The sequence below is a fragment of the Chroicocephalus ridibundus genome, chromosome 9 (genome assembly GCF_963924245.1).
Source record: "Chroicocephalus ridibundus chromosome 9, bChrRid1.1, whole genome shotgun sequence".
Taxonomy (NCBI): Eukaryota; Metazoa; Chordata; class Aves; order Charadriiformes; family Laridae; genus Chroicocephalus; species Chroicocephalus ridibundus.
In genome coordinates this window covers 30,689,559-30,702,341 of record NC_086292.1, presented here as the reverse complement: position 1 = coordinate 30,702,341, position 12,783 = coordinate 30,689,559, and the positions used below count along the sequence as shown (strand labels likewise).

At 41.9% G+C, this 12,783-nt stretch overlaps 1 protein-coding gene across 1 annotated transcript in view; it reads right to left on the bottom strand.

Moving 5' to 3' along the window:
• HERC1 (HECT and RLD domain containing E3 ubiquitin protein ligase family member 1) overlaps nt 1-3,411 on the bottom strand; it is a 99,354-nt gene extending 95,943 nt beyond the window's left edge. The window contains exon 1 of the mRNA XM_063345792.1: nt 3,272-3,411. The gene's annotated coding sequence lies outside the window, so the exon portion shown is untranslated. The remainder of the gene's footprint in view (nt 1-3,271) is intronic.
• Between the last annotated feature and the right edge of the window lie 9,372 nt (nt 3,412-12,783).

The window sequence follows — 12,783 nt, the reverse complement described above, 5'->3', positions numbered from 1 at the left end:
ATTCCCAGTATAACTAACTGAAAAAGAAACTTTTGTTGTAAAATTCGTGCATTTTTAGGGAAATATCTGAGGATGAAATTTCTGTATTATGCAGTGCTGACAGCCAAAAAAATTATTACTAGTAAGAAGGACTTAAACTGTAGTCTCTTCTTTAACCAGTAAATTAATTCCAGTTTCCAGCAGAGAACATGATTGCTTGAGACACCTGAACATACTCCCAAGTAGCTTGATGACATCAGGTCCATCACAACGAACAACCAAGGCCAGAGAATATACCTGGCCAGTTCCCAGGCCACAATTACTCTTGCCGTTGATTGGCAAATTCCGTAGCCACTGGGTTCCAGGCTGGTTTGGGTTGGTTTTTTTTCATCTTGAGAAGTTACAAGGGTTACTATGACATTGCTATGATGCACAGTAAGCAGCTGCAAGACACTGACAGTTACTTCAGCCCTAGGAAAGTAAAGCTTCATTTTCTGAGGGCTACTTTAGACGTTTTCAAAGAGAAAACACGTACTAGTTTTGAATGTTCCATATGACTGTCAACCACGACAGGGAGACAGAAAAAAAAAGAAAACCTGACAGCAGTTTCAGAGTTTGAGTACTTCTGAGAACCAATCATGAGAAAGAAACATAACCAACACAGTACTCACAATTCACTAAGATGACTTTGACACCAGGAAGTCAAATCAGCCATTGACAAATGCACCCTACCTTTAACTAAAACTTACTGTGCAAGATAAAAATTTTTCAAGTTATATAAATAGAGGAATATTGAGTATCTGTACAGTATCTAAATGAAGACTGTTGTATTGAGAGGATAATGACTTTGTACCAACCTCTAACCAGAACTCAAATACCTGCTCCACCAAGTCTTCCTGGAATACATAGATTTTTTGTCTCCATTACTTATTTCTAAAATGGGGATAAAAGTGCTTCTCTACCCCATGATAATTACAAGAATAATTACATTAGAAAGGGAAAGAAAGATTGGAATACTTGGAGTGAGTCTTAAACAAAAGTATTTAAATGTATATACTTTTAATTTTACTACCAAAATACAAAGACTAATTTCACTTGTAGTTTTTCCCATCTGTAAAATGGTCCCACTCCAGTCATCACTGATACCTTTAAACACACAGAGCACTTCTGCACTGTTTTCTTCAAAAAAGGAAGACCATGGCTCTCTGAAATTGGTAAATTAAAGACAAAAATAACCTAGATTTTTAGTCAGGCCCCTTAAACCCTTTCTGAATCAACTAATATCCATTTAATTCAGTTCTCAAATAACAGAAGAAAAAGCTTTCGCTGGTAAACTTTCTGGTTCTTTTCAGAACTCTCTTCAGTTCGAGGATTAAATGAATAAAAAAATGTTGTGTTATATTTTTACTATGCCAAGCAGTCTTTCAGCAAAAATAAGTCAAAGACTTTATACCCCTATTATTGTTAATTAACAATTAGATATCAATACCTCCTTTACACAGCTTGCAGGAAAAAATGTCAACACCCCCATGTCCCCTTCAACTTACATACTTCCAGCTACAAAAACATGTTAACATGTTACCCTTAAGACAATAAACAAAGCATACACAAGACATTTAAATAAGAATATAGGTGCTGAGAGGAAAGCCTCAAACATATACAGGTTTGTTTATACTCAGAGCCCTAAGATGTTTCATTCTGAGAGACAACTACTGTGTATAAAGCCACCTAACAAATTCCCTGTAAGTGCAACGATACAGAAGACTGTCAATCCCTTTCTTCTGTCCTGTAGCACATAATGTGCTACATTGTACAGCTTTTAATCTTTCATACAAAATTAATAGATTCCTCTTAGAATATTGGGAAGCAGTAACAGGCTGACCAGGTATACAAACTACCTTTCCAGATTAAGTGCCTCTTATATTTTCCCCATAATTATGTGAGACCCAATCCTGAGATCCAAGTCCTCCGCAGTCCCACATCCCCATGCAATGGAGAAGATGTGGTTTATATGGGGCCTCTAACAAGAATCATTAAATTCAGTATGTGTGAATCTATAGCTTTGAGGTTTTGTTATAAAGTAACATCATGCAACACTTTGCTGAAGTACAAACCTGATCAAGTTCTTGACACAATATGTACGCATGTACATATACAATACATGTATGTATGTCATATGTACGTATATACAGAGAGAATGTGGTCCCAGCTACAGCAAACTAAGCAGCCCATGAGGCAACAGTCAGCTTAGATACGTGACATGAAGAACTGGTCTAAAACATCAGAAGATAAAGATTTTTTACCAGGTGCACATAAACGTCTCCTATGTACGCTGTTTAAGAGAGAAAGCACAACAATAGGGTTCTGTCCCTAAAAAACGTGAAAAGCAGCTTGTATACAGTAACTTCTAAAAGAAATTAACTGTATACAGTTAAAACAAAAAAAAAAAGCCAAACCACAAAACACGAACAACGACCTGCTAGGATATCACTTTAGAATACAAAATAAATCATCTCTAAGTAAAAGCACACACATAATTTTCCAGTACTGCAAATAAGAGGCAGCAAATAAGCCACGGAGAGACAATGTGATTCAGATGACAGGTCTGGAAATACATGGAACACCTACAGTCATACATAGCTGATAAAGGCCAACATGACAAATTTCAGATGGAATTTTGTGACACCAGCCAGATCCACCTAGGATGCACACCGCCAGAGACGCATTTAACACAGGGGAAGAATGCACAACCACACTACAACGGCATTCATGAGGCTCAAGGGGAAAAGCACAGGCTCCGAGGATCTCAGCCGAAGCTCAATGCAGATTTTGCATAGTTCATATTGCTTTGAAAAGGCGCAAAAAGCCCCCTCCTCCCCTCCCTGCAACGGAAGAAGAGCTGCTGGACGCCTGTCGACCCCTCATCCGCAGCAACAGGGCACTGCCATCTGACCGGCCCCACCTGCCTCCCCCTTTTCTCCATCCCCGCCTGCAGCTTCCCCCCTTCCCAGCCGCCCGTGGCCACAGCTGTGGCCTCGCCTCCCTGCGCGCCCCCTAGCCACCCCTCGGCAGCACAGGGGGTGCAGCCCGCTCCCGCATGACAAAGCGGGGGGCGCCGTCCCGGGGTGCAGCGGGGCTGCAGCTGCCGCCCCCCTGCGAGCGTCGGTTTGTTTCGGCGGGGAGCGGCGCCGAGGAGAGCTCCCTCCCCCGCCCGCCTCGGGCTCGCCCAGGCCTCCCACCCCTCTCCCCACCGGGGCCCGGGCTCGCCAGCCCCCCGCAGCCGAGCGCTCACCGGGCAGCGCGGGGGGGGAGGCGGCGGACCTTAGTCCGGGTCTTCCGCGAGGCCGGGGCAAGCGGCGAGTCCCCGCCGGGAGCCGCGTCCTTTCCTGCGGCACCAGCGGCGACGGCGGCTTGTCAAAGAGAAAACATGACGCGGGCGGGGAGGGGGAGGGAGGCGTCCAGATCTCGCGGGGCTACGGCGCGGCTCTCGCGAGACGCCCGCCGCTCCCCGCCTCCCCGTGCACGGCCGCCGCCGGCCGCCCGCTCCGCGCCGCCGCGGCCTGGAGGGGCTGCGGGAGCGCGCTCGGGGCTCAGCCCGCCGGGTAGGGGCGCCTTGCCCCCGCTGGACGAGTGGCAAAGCGACCCCCGGGCAGGGGACGGGGAACCCAGTACCTCACGCGGCCAGAGCGGCACGGGGCTGGTGCTGAGTCTGCTCCCGCCGGCCCCATGAGGGACTCTGTGGCCAGAGCCACGGAGGAGCCGGGAAACCCGCCATGGGTGGGCAGGAGAGGGGCCCGAACCCCCGGCCCAGGGCAGGGCTGGCACAGGGGCAGCTTGAGCAGCAGGGAGGGCTTTTCCTTAGTCAAAATGGAAGCAGGCTGCTAGCAGCGGGAATGAAAACACCACCAAAAACGTTGTTTGCTTTTGCAAACAGGTTAGAGGAATGAAATATCGAATTTAGATGAGGATACTGACTGAATAGATGTATTGGAAAGTCAGTGAAAGGAAGAGAAATGGATGAGGTATGCAGGGATAGAAAGTGCAGAAAAGGCAAAACAGGCCACATTGGTGGGTGAGCAGGAGTATATTGAAAAAGAAAGCTTTGGCTCAAATAAAGTGAACAGGGTGAGAAGTAAAAGTGTCACTGAGGATTGAAATTCTGGGTCTAAAATAGGAAAAATACACCATCAAAACTGAATTAGAGGTTAAGATGGTGGCAGCAACAATAACATACCAAATCAGATCAGTGAGGCCACGCTGACAAGAAACAAAGCAATGACAAATTTCAGTTATACCCCGCTATAACCACCAACTGGTTATGGTCCATACAATGGTAGGGACGTCATGACTGAATGAGTATACATTGTTAATGACTTCCATTAAATAAATGGAAAAACTGACAAGAGAACCAAGGGAAAAACTTCTGTGCAAGGAGCACTTGCACACGTTTAGTTCCATCAGCCTAAGGTAGGAATATAATGGGAATTTACAGAGATTGGTGACATGCAGCAGGTGAACAGGGAACAATTGTTTACATCTCTTCCCACAGAAGATCTAGAGGCTAAGGAGTGGAACTAGTAGATGTCAAATTCAGAGGAAGCGAAAGAGAGATTATTTCCTCATACACACATAATTACACTGCAGAACACTTTGCTGCAGGACACCAAGTAGCAAAGTTTACCTGGGATCAAAAAGGGACTGGAGAAAAACAAGAAAGAAAAAAATCCATCACAGATTACCAAAACGCCCTGCCCCACAGACCGCTGACGGACATAGAGTATTTGGGGACACATTATTATGCGCTCACTCTTGCCTTTTCTTCCATAGGCACCTGCTGATGGCTCTCCTCAGACACGTGGTATCAATGGACCAGTGTTCCCATCCTTACGTCCTTGTCCTACAGCCCATCTTTACTGCATCTCTCCTCAGTATAAGCCCCCTCTCAGCCCAAAGCACGTATCCTTAACAGTTTATTCTGAGGTATAAAGCCATTGGGGGATTTACTAAGGGTAGAGGCTCAGCTCCACGGAGGGGCTGTTGCACTTCATGACACAAGTTCCAAGCAAAAAATCAAATAACACTGGCAGCTTTGGAGGCAGATTCCAGATATCCACAGCTTTTTAATTCTGTCCCCCTAAAAGGCTACTTATGGATTCATAATTCTTTGCAGCAGAATAAAACCCAAATGCCTTGCTTTGAAAATAGTCTTTGACCCACCCAAGCTAAAACACACAGATCAAGAATCACTGAAAATAGGGTAAGTTACAAAAACATTTTAAAAGCACTCTAAGTATTTAGAACATGCCAGCTAAAGGATGCTGCGTAAGAAATAAACTTTAAAATTTTAACAGATGCATCAAAATACATTAAATTCAGAAAAGTCCAGCAGATCTGCCATTCCACAGAACAGAAAGCAGAATAAACAGACACACTACGCACTCTTCAACATGTCCCACACCCACAGACTTATGTTAACCACAGCATGAAGACAAACCTTATCATTAACTGCAGGTTTTTATGGCTTGCAGGCTCCACCAGCAACCAAGTGTTGTACAGTTCTCAAGGAATTTCTTAGGTTTGCAAATGTTTAATGTTTTTAAGTTATGCACGCTTAGATATTAAGTTCCTAAAGCTGCAAGGTTTTCTTGTTTTGTTCATCAAGTCTTGACACAGCCTATGAATCGCCTTGCAATACCGAGAGTCTGGGACTTTTTTCTTGCAATTTGGCTGTATGCAGATGTATCTCTCCATTTCCACAAAGGCTCGTTGATTTCAGAATTTAAGTTACACTGGAGACATTATGCAGCCATTCTCGAGACTGGGACCCAAGGGACTAAGAACATGAGAAGAATCAAGGAAGCAAATTAATAGTAGTGTTCTAAATGAAAAATCTTCCTATCACTTTCAAATATATATCTTTTTAAACTTACATGATGACTATAATATAGACTGCTGTAATCAAAGTACCTAATTCTCTAAGACGCCTTGAAAATCTTTGCCATGTAATTTCCAATCATTACTGTTGCAAAACAGCATGCTGCCAACTAAAGGCTGGGGGTAAGACAGGCATCCAAAAAAAAGGAAAATCCAGCTTGGCACATCCAGCCTTCATAAGGTTTTCAGCCCATAGAGAGCTGCCAACGTCCCCCAAAGGACCACTGCAATTTATCTTTTTCAATTTTCGCAGGGAAGCTTGTTTATTAGACAGCAACTGTTCATATTTCATATTAATGGCAATCTTCGATGAGTCTCAAACAGCATCTAGAAGTCAAGCGACTTCCCCAGTTTCTCTGGGAGTCCAGGTGGAATCTTTTAGAGCTGGAGCCCCCACTCCCTGGGGGCTACACTGCCTACCTTCTGTCTGCACTTACAGCCAGCTGGCACTCAGGACCTCTCCCACTCAAAGAAAACCCCGGATGGCAAGTGATGCAGGATGAGGAAGCCTATTCCATCTCCTTCTTACTAAGCAGGCAAGTATTCTAAAAACTCCTGAGAACCCAAATGAAGCCAACCACATCCTAGTCTACAGTGGTACCAGTAGGTCTAAAAGTAAGGCTACAAATAAGGGGAACAAGATCTATGTTTGCTCTGGCATCGCCTAAGGCTGTCACTAGAAATCAGCCACCTCATCTGAGAGTCAAACTATCATTAAATGAAAACGTAGCACTTCTATCGTCTGGAAATTGCAGAGGTTCCTGAAACTCTTTTGGGCACCCTGAGGACACATCAGAGGAAAAATCAGCCCTCCAGCCATCTGCAGCTATGTACTAACAGGGTGAAAATAACAACAACAACAACAAAAAAAAGTTGAGAAGAGTTTTATGGGAGAGCCCCGGACAGGCCAGGAAAACCTGAACCACAGCTCCCCAGTGAGCAACATCATTCATCCTCTCCCCCTCCTTCACAGCAAGAATAAGTAGTAGTCTTCAAAACTTAAAAATCTCTGGAGTTCAACAGGTAATGCCCTGACTGCAAGATATTCGTGCTCCATTTCTATTTCCAAGACAGTCTCCATCTTAGGTTCCGAGGGATGGCCAGGAGAAAGCCCATACGATCATGCAGGTTTCAAGGGACAGGAGGCTGTAGATACTACCTCCATTAGCTCTGTGCTCCCACCTCTTTTTTTAAAACAGCAATAATCCCTCCTGATGACTGCAGATCTCTCAAATTCCACCCCCCGGCTCTCCTCCTTCAGTTGAACTAGGGCAGATTTCTTCTAGCATTCAGGTCTACAAGACCTGTTTTACAACAATGATTTCGTATTATTTTATATGAGTTGCTGCATTATTTATTAGTATTAAATGTATTGTTTATGTAATCCCATCAAATGTACTTTTAATCTTAGGCAATGATGAGAAAGGTATGATAATAAAAGAACAATGTGCGCTTTAACATCAAGTCTTACTTTTTCTAAAACTATTAGCAATTATCCTTTATTTTTAGTAACTCCATTTAACTCTTTATTCTCTTCTGATCCAGACATTATACCAGGACCATAACCAATTCTACTCTCACTATTTTTGTCAGATCTTTTTTTGTAATGCAGTGCCTAGGACAGGACCCAACAATCAGCATTGGACTACGCTGTTTATCTGGGGCATGTTCTTAACTGCCTCTCCACAATGCAGGATAATTTTGGATCACTACAGAGAATCGGATTTATATATGAAATACCTCAATTAACTGTGTTTGCTTTTACTGACGTTTTTTTCCAACAGACATTGCTAACATTGGCATGCCTTACTGTTGTCATGGCAATAAAAGGAGTCTATATGTTTTTGGATATGACTCAGAAATCATTTTATGCAGAAATGAGACAACAATTACAATAATGGACACTGGATGTTTCTGTGCCACCAGTTAATAAATGGTCAACAGGAAAAAAAGAAAGAGCCCAAACCAGCAACAAAAGACACTGAACTTAAGCTCCTTGATTGGATACAAGACACAAAATTGCTGCTTGTGATCCTATATTGTAATTAGGTGGCTAAAGCTTTGCCACTCTCAAGCATTATTAAAATCACAATGATCTGCCTGTGCAGTTACTTAACTAGACCAGGACCTGGATTTGCCCAAATAAATGCTGCTCTTAATGTTCAGAAATACATGAGAAGAGTCTTCTATTGCATACTCATCCCAATAAAGGTCTTGAAACAATTGTTTCTCTGCGAAGGCACGTTCAAAGCCAAGATACTTCTCTTGGCCAATGAGTTCACAATTTACATGAGGCAAAATGAAGAAAAAAATATTTTAGAATGGCAAGTTCACCAATTAAACGATAAGGAAAGGAGCTTGTGTCAGTCACTGATCAGGTGTGGAAGAAACAGTTGCAAACACTAAGAAAAATGACTAAAGCCAGCCTACACCAATCTATGGAAAAATTGACTGCTAGGCTAAAAATACTATTCACCTTTGTCTTCTTTACGTTACTTATCACAACACTTTCGCTTTTCCTGTGGATCCAAGGTAGATGAAGGGAGCTGTTATTAGAACATTTTGCCTATGCAGGGATGCCAAATGTGGAGGCATTGAAATATATGCATCTGTGTCAGTCACTAATCTTCTGACTCATGTTCTGGAGTGACAGTTTTTCTGCACAGCACTTCCCGTCCATACCAAGCTGAGCCATACTAACTGTTATTTATTAGAAAGCAATCTAAAGCCACATCCACACGGCCAGCTGGCTCTTACCCCAGTACAAATCATCACTGCTACATAATCAGCACTTTCAGAGCTCAGGATTGCAGGTGGCTCTGTCACTTCCCCCTCCCTACCGTTGGATCCCAACACACTGTGAAATGCAGAGTAGGAACCAATCTGAAGTAACCTCAAATTTAAGATCTGATTCAGTCCACCACCCTGTCTCTCTCTCTTTAGCTAGCTGGTAACTTTGTCACACTGTTAAAAGCTAGTCTGGGTGAAACAGTGTTCTGCACCTCAGAAATGCCCTTGGCCAGACCAAAACAGGAAACACACCAGAGAACAAATGGGAAAAACAAATGGGAAAAACACATGGAAAACAGGAGGGGTTGTACTGGAAGACAATGAATGATACTATAAAGGGGAGAATAAAAGTATTATACATGAACTAAGTAATATTAAAATTCATACACAAGACTAATTCTGAACTAATCTATGCATGGGTACAAAATGTTTTGAGCATATGTAGCAAGAAGGTTAACCGAACTTCAAAAGGATTAGTAATTCACATTAGCTCAACATGACAGCATGCCGTGCACAGCAAAAGTGCACTGCTTAAATATTGTGTCATAATAATAACTATATGCATAAAGATACTAGAAAGAGTTAAACAATAAATGGCCAATGGTCAAAGTACCATTCATAGGATTGCCACTCCCCAGCTGTATTCTTACCAGTTGTTCACAATACCTTTAGGGCCTTACAAGTGAGTTTTGATCCTCTGCTTTCTTTTAAGAACTACTGTTGTACAATCCTGGAGTTGTGTCCCCTCTTCATATTCTTTTAGCAATACAGTTAGGAAAAGAAAAGTACTTGTCACAATTACTTCACCCACCCCACCGCCACAGTCTTTCCTACTCAGTGAGTAAGGCAAACCAAGACCACTGGATGCAAAGATGGAAAAGAGACAACATGGAGCTCTAACATCACCTTTGTGCTTACTACTGGAGCACGCAGATGCAAACAGACTGAGACTAGTTGTCCCTTTACATTTAAAATGGAGAGGTTATCCAGCTACCATGGCCCTGGAGCAACAGAAGCAAACAGACTGGTTAGTCTTGGCAGGACACAGGGGGATGTACTGGAGGACTGCCAAATGTAGTACGCAAGAGATGCGTGCCTGTACACATTAACTTAATGCACAGTAAACTCACTGCTGTTCCAAAAAATGAGTAGCCACAGTATTCCACGAGTTAATATTTACAAAGAGTTGCATCATATGAAACTGAACTCAGTAGCAAAATAACGCTCAAGCTGTTTCTAGCAAGCACTAGTATTCTGTTTTGCTTCAAGGAAATTCCAGAGACGTGAAAAATTTAAGGGATAAAGATTAAAATTAAAGTTTATGCAGCACTGATCCAGTCTCCGTTTTCATTAGGAGAAAAAAAGTAATACTTCAATTAGTTTATCCGGAGGGCTTTGGTTAAGCAGAAAGCTTCCATTGAGGCCATCTGACCTTGAGTAAGTCCCCTTCCTATTTATTCTTCTCTGAAATGGGCATAATGCCACTAGTTAGATGTATAACTTGCTTTCAAATTACTCTAATCTTTTTGCACAAACGCAAAATATTACTATATTTTAACAAAATTGTTCCATGCAAGATTCCACGCATGATTTCTTTCAGCAAGCAGCATTTAGTTTTGTAAGCCAGAATACAGCATTAATTTTATAAGAGTCATTAATAAATATTAAGCCTAGGAAAAGAAGCACTTCTTTATAGTTGCGATTGGTTTATTTTTCTTTGCAGAACACAGATGCACAAAAATGTTAAAGCTATCCTCAAAACTAACAACATTGAAACACCACCGTTACACACAATACCCAGGTAACTGCACCACATGAAGCCTGAAGGCCTGAAAGATATTGTAAAACATCATGTCTGTACAGCATGTTCTAATGCATTGTTTAGCATTCTTAAAAATGATGACATCTTCCATTTTCTCTATGAGATCATTCCTCAGATAAAATTATTTTCCCAAAAAAATATTTTTGGGAAAGAAACAACCCACCTCAATTTTCATCCCAGAATTCCTCTTTCTGAACTTGAGCTACAAAAGCCATTAATTATCAGTTTATCAATTTTATCATATTAATTAAAGTTTATTGTCTTTCCAACCCTTACAGCTATCTCACTTCCTTTCTCATGCTCCATTCCACCACTTCATTAATCTATATTTTTTTTCCTCTTTAACTATTAGTTATTCCCCCACGTCCCTAACTTTTTTTTTTTGTAGCGACTTTTCTTTGTCTTGTCAGTTCATTGATATTTTTCTAGTCTTTAACTGGAAGTGAATATTCTAACTGTTGTCTGAAAGCTGTACAATGAGGAATTATCCTCCTGCTTTCATGAATCAATGACTACTCTGTAAGGCTAAAAGCAGTTTTTCTCTTCCCATTGTTTCCACATTTCCTCTCATTCCATTTGTTCTTGCATTCAATTTTTTCCAGCAAGCACCACAACACAAATAATACCCTCCCGCACCTTTCACTTTGAGATCTCAAAATGTTTTTCAAAAGAAATTGACTTTCCCTTAGATGGGGAAAACACAAGGTATAAATAGGATAATTATCTCGTCCCAGTATGTCTAGCACAGGTTGTGTTCCAGCTCAGCATGTTACCTAATATTCTACTTTTACAAGAAAACTCATACTGGTGTTTTTAGAAAGAGACAGGTAAAGTTCAAGCATTGCTTGTTTCCTGTCCCACACAGCTTCTTGGGCTGCTACCACTACAATACCTTGCTGCTGCGGAAAGAAAATTCCCATTCACAAGAGAGACACGAAAGGTTACTTTCAAAATGAATACTGGAAAGGAATCTTTCACATGGAGCACTATCAACATCTTCATTTCAGAAAGGTAAAAAATGAAGCCTAAACAGATGAAGCAAATTTTCCAAGGCTATTCTGGAGTTTCAGGGTATAACTTGGAGCAGAGTCAGGCATACAGCTCTAGTCTCCACAACCCAATATTAGGGTTTAACCCAAGAGTCCAGAGGTCCTGCCCACAGGCATCTGGATTTGTACACGCCATGAAGTCCTGAACTTGACAGAATCACAGAGCAATCAACAAACATTTCCTCTTTGCCACAGCTAATTCAGCCCTAAATCATCCAGAAGAGAGATGAGCTAAAATATTTGTATTGCGAAACACTAACAAACACTTCAGCAAGTAAACAAGTTAGTAAAAGACCAATACAGCTGTACTGATTAGGGGGCAATCTTGTCTGTCCCAACCTACTTGTGCTGGTAAATAACTAGGATTGATGCCATGGGCATCAATGCAGAGGCACCTATTTCCATCTTCTGTTCTTGCACTATTAGTTAGAGGCATGTGGCTCTCTTTATAACTGCACTTACTAACAACACTCCCCCCCCCCCCCAAAAAAAAAAAACAAACACCAAAACCCAGCCCTAGAATCAGACAGGCAATTTGAAGTCAACACAAGCCTTAGCATGCACAACTTGAAGATATTAGTTCACTTTTTAAATATTAAAGGCAAAAGCCTGGTTTTCTGGAACTGGTCACATAGCTACCTGCAGCTGTATCTAATTTGTCCTGAATCATCCAAATTAAAGAATCAACTCAAGCCTGAATCATCATCCAGCTAAGAAAAATGTCAGAAATTGAGCTGGGGACCTGTTTATTGCTTCTCAAAAATGAGCTGAGGTGCATTTTGGTGGGGTTAAGTGGTTCTGGTCTTCTGTGTGTTATGGATATACAGCAAATGCACATTTGGATGGTTCCTAATAATGGGTTTGGGTCAGGAAAAGTCAAAGGGACAATTTTCTGTGGATGTGCCTTGGAAAGGAAAAATGCATGCTCTGAAAGACATATTCTGTCCTCTTAGCTAGGGATGCTAAATTGCAATACCTGCTTACGGTGGGTAGCACTTTTTAAAGTATATGACCAGAGAGCAGAAGTGTTTTGTCAGGTTGTGAGAGAGGGATAAGCTGCAAGTAGGAAGAAGCACGAAGCCAGTCAATACACTGTGACAAACTCCTGCAAACAGGCTACTTGATGGCTAAGACTTTTTTTTTCTCCCAATTTTTCTAGAAGGGAGAAAGCCAATAAAATCCTATCATAAACATTTTTAAATAGATATA